This window comes from Pseudochaenichthys georgianus, chromosome 6 (genome assembly GCF_902827115.2).
Source record: "Pseudochaenichthys georgianus chromosome 6, fPseGeo1.2, whole genome shotgun sequence".
Lineage (NCBI taxonomy): Eukaryota > Metazoa > Chordata > Actinopteri > Perciformes > Channichthyidae > Pseudochaenichthys > Pseudochaenichthys georgianus.
The window spans coordinates 9,204,199-9,208,807 of record NC_047508.1 but is presented as its reverse complement, the minus strand read 5'-3'; the positions used below and the strand labels follow the sequence as shown (position 1 = coordinate 9,208,807).

The 4,609-nt window shown below is 40.2% G+C and overlaps 1 long non-coding RNA gene across 1 annotated transcript in view; it reads right to left on the bottom strand.

Annotated features, from left to right (window-relative positions):
• Window positions 1-2,163: 2,163 nt before the first annotated feature.
• The window catches only part of LOC117448610 (uncharacterized), a 5,299-nt gene continuing 2,853 nt past the window's right edge, over window positions 2,164-4,609 (bottom strand). Inside the window, exon 3 of the long non-coding RNA XR_004552346.1 lies at window positions 2,164-2,820. This is a non-coding gene — a long non-coding RNA (uncharacterized lncRNA). The remainder of the gene's footprint in view (window positions 2,821-4,609) is intronic.

The window sequence follows — 4,609 nt, the reverse complement described above, 5'->3', positions numbered from 1 at the left end:
AGAGAGCGAGCGAGAGAGAGAGAGAGAGTGAGAGCGAAGAGCGAGAGAGAGAGAGAGAGAGATAGAGAGAGAGAGAGAGGAGAGAGAGAGAGAGGGGGGGGGGGGGTTCCCCTGGTATACTCTCCCGGTAAAGCTCTCTCCCTGAGAGCTGGGTATTTGCTCTCGGTTCTTTCAAACTTGGTAACTATTGCTTAAATCTCTGTGGTTTGAATGCTGAGTGAATGGTTGGATGAAAGTGTTTTAAAACTAGGATTTCTAACCGATCGTTCTGAGGAGCTGACCTCTTAAATGTGTCGGACTATAGGCTGTGGATGTTAGAACCTTCGATAACCCCGTTGATATGTGAGGAAATTCCTTTTGGATTGTGTCGGAAGACTTTAAATGTATGAACTATGAATTAAGGTTTTTGATTAGAATATGATAACAGCATGATATGTTTAGTATGATTATAATGTTGTAACGAGAGAAGGTAAAAACCCTGTATAAGTTTGGACCTATTTTTCTTCAAATAAACTGATCCCACCTTTTGGATTGGGACAACTTAAAAGACATCTGTGCTCTCTCTCCTGCTTCAAAGGTAAGATTGCACACTACCACACTCACACTTAGGTAGGGCCACACCTCATTTACTGATATCAAAATCCTTCGGGATCGCTTAAACAGATTTAGCGGGTCGTCTGAATTGAAACAGCAGTTAATTGAACCTGGTTCTTCAGGAGTTAGTAGAGGTGAGATCTTGCTGACGTTGGTGGATCTGAGCCAAGCAGTAAACTTACATAGACTCAATAACTTCTGTTAGGTCAATTAGTAGGTCAGAGTAATTTGCCGGAATAAATTATCAGCTCCTCCCGACTCTTACAGTTGTATGCTTTGCATGTGTGACCATTAAAGAGAGTTTCATCCTTCCGATTCTATCTACAACACTGATGCAGGTTCAAATGGAATACATGCCAATACAGGCGTCAGGCGACCTAAAAAAACTGACTGGTACCTTGGATAAAATGACATCATTTCAAATAGTTCTGTCTATATATCTATGATAGTATTTTGAAATGTAAACTAAACTAAATGAATCTTAGTAGCACTTGATTGAATTGTATAGGTTGCTTTAAATGGTCATTTCACTTTTATCCTGTTATTGCCTGTTTATTTTATCTGGGACCTGTAGCTGGGGTAGGCAGCTCATGATAACTTACAATTTATACAGAAGTTCACCACACACTGTTGTTGTGGTGGTTTTGTGTGAGTGTGTGTGACGTGTCAGTTTTCTCTCTGTATAGAAACTAGAGCTTGGCTTCCTGTTCTACAACCTGACTCCTTTCTCATCAGTTCAGATACACACCCACACACAGTTTTGTGGGACATCAAAACATGTTAAATGTGTCAGGGTAGCAACAGCAGCCATAGTTGTCAGTGTAACAGGTGATAAGCGAAAGCTTTTTAGACACACTCCGTTTATTTTCACAACAAGATAACATTTGGATGTGTAACTTAATCTACTCCTCAGAAGTGATTTGTGTTGGACCAAGCCTCTCCTTTGTTTTGCCTCCAGCTTACACTGAAGTAATCATGGGGCTTCATAAAGGTCTTTCATGTAAGCTGGCTCACTTTTACTACTACACCATGACAAGCCACTGTAATGGACCAGAAGTACATCTAGGCTTCTCTATGCTGTGTTCATTATGTAGATCACATTGAATACAAATATTTCCAATAAGTGAAGGGGCTGTGGCTCAGGAGTTAGAGTCCACCAATCAAAGGTTGAAGGCCCCTTCAGTTAACATGTTACAGTGTCCTCGGGCAACGTTTATGCAGGGGTTAGCATTTAGCATTGACCTGACTGACTATGTGGAGGGTGCATATTCTCCATTTGTTAGCATTGGTTTTCTCTAGGTTCCTGCCTCAGTCCAAAGACATGCAGGTTAGCATGTTCTAAACTGCCCATGTTTAAAATGAAGCATAATTGGTTTGTCTGTCTTTATGTGTAAGCCCCCTTTATTGCATTGTGTTCTGTATCATTGCGAATGTATAATAGAAACAACTTGGTTTTTATTTGGGGTGCGCCAATTCCTTCAAAGGAAATTGGCTAGTTTGGTCAGAAAAAAATATTTGATACTGCAGTTATCATTTTCAATCTTAGATTTATTAAAACTTTATTGCACAATTAGGAAACTAACTTTAAAAAAAAAAACACTACATGGAAAAAAAACTGGAAACAGCTGCCTTTTTACAAATGTAGACATTCATTTGAGTTAAGTAGCTAAATATATGTTAATAGCTTTCCAGCGCTTCATTATGTGTGCATTTTTTCTGCATTTTTCTTTCATTCAAAAGTAAATTCATTTATCAAATGGATACATATTTCAACAAAACAACAAGGTGCATTGAACAAGCCCTGTGGAGAGAGGGATAAAAGGGGCAGGCATCCCGATATAATTTCACACCTCAATTCCTCCACATGAAGAAAAAAAAAACACCAAACAGCCAAAATGGTTTTTAAGTTTTTTTGTCGGGACAGAGATCATGACATCGTTATTTGACTGGCCGCAATTCAACCAAACTTTGTCCTAACATCCTCAGGCACATGGCCTTCTGTCCAAATTGGAATAATCTGGAAGAACTTTTCCATTGGAGGGGGAGGATGATCTCCCATGTTGCTCTGAGAGTTTAAACTTGATGGATAGTTAGCGGCCTGCCATGTCTCATAATGTCAGCCGACACGTTTTATACTGCGTTTGTGTCTGAGACCGTTTGGGATGCATTTCTTCTCCGATTTGGTGCCGGGCAAACGCGGGGGCTGGAGCTGCAGACACTTGCTTCCTGTGAGAGAGAAACCAGAGACAGAAGAAAAGAAATGAGAGCAGGAAGTGTGATTGTGTGTTTGTTCTGGCGGTCACACGAGAATATTTAATTATTAACAGCAGACTCCTGTGGCTTGATAGAACCCGTGTTGTAGGGCGGCCATGTCCAGCACACACAGGGTTGTTATTATTCTCCATCAATGCATCAATAATTGAATAACAGCTATCAGCTTGATGGATTCAATGGATGGATACAAAACACTATATCGTGTCATTACCCCTGAAGAATCAATACTTTTAAAATGGCGATAGTTCCTCAAATGAGAAAAACATTGGTAAAATAACTTTAATTTAATATGTTTTACTTTCACTATTACTTTTTTTATGCTATTGACCGGAAGAAAAGTACCAAGTAACGGACTTAAACAAAAAATGTTCCCCTAAATATTAGTGTCCTACAATAAATCACCTTTTTCCGACTTACATTTGATTTTTGTGCTGATTAATATGACTGAGTCAACCAAATATTATCCATTCTTTTCATATTATATATTTGTTACCCATGTTAGCATATGACTGGTAATTTGATTCATCGTTTGGTCCACAACATTGTTTCTAGACTTTGGTCCAGACCATAGGCTATATGTTTAAAGAAAACTGGATACAGTGTTAGTGTGGGTCTACGTTCATTTCTATAAAAGTTGCTCATTTGGCGCATGAAGCCAAATGGCCCGACTCCCGTGAAAGAAAATAGCCTGGTTTTCCCTGGCTTTTTAGCGATCTTCCGTAATTGCATTTTCCTTAAGTCCAGACTTCAATTTGCTCCATCACAACCAGTCTCGCCTCAATCAAATGAATGTAGGGAAAAAAACTCTGGACCCAGCATTTAACATATTTAACAATGTTTAGGACACAATGATTTAAACAAGGGATATTCAAGTTTTTGTATTGTGAAGTTGAATTATACGCTGATTTACAGACGTTTCTGTAAGTCAATGGAAAAAGCCTTTTCGGGCCCAGAAGTTATCACAAACTAACACTGAAGTATAGTAGAGTGCATTTACGTAGTCACGTTGTCCCTCTCTTCCTCTGTTTCTGGCTGTTTTTTTTCATACCCTTGTTTCTCTGAGAAGAGAAGAAATACTATTCTAAAAAGGAGCTGACACATGTTGTCTCTTCACTTGTACACTTGAGGGGTCAGAGTTCATATGGTGAGGGATTCCATGAGCGGTATGCGCCGGCCTGTGCCTTTACCTTGGACTTCTAATAGAACTGCTCGGGTCTTGATAGATTGAGTGGGGAAGTTCATGAGATCTTGCTAGAGTGTTATCAAGAATAACTTTATCCAATGACCTTTCCCCTCTCTGTCTGTGTCTGTGTGTTCTCTTGTTCCGATTAACCCAGCCAAATCTTTTTTTCTTGTTTTGTATCTATATCTACGCCGGGATCCGGAGTCGAGGCTGATCCTCTTGCTGTAGTCCTGTGTCTTGGATCCTCTATCCCGAGTTCTGGATTAAGTCGTGGACTTCGGGTCGTGGCTGAACCTGTCTCTGCGGTCCTGCCTTGGGTCTCGTCATGCTGCTTCCCTGATGGCTTCCACAGGATTGTAGCTGACTTCCTCGTGGATTCATCTTCTTATTACAGACACATGCATTTCCTAACATTCGGTCTATATGCTGTAAAATGTATTATCTCTTCGATTTACACACAGCATCTATTGCACGTCTGTCCGTCCTGGGAGAGGGATCCCTCCTCTGTTGCTCTCCCTGAAGTTTCTCCCATGTTTCCCCCCTTAAACTGTGGGGTTT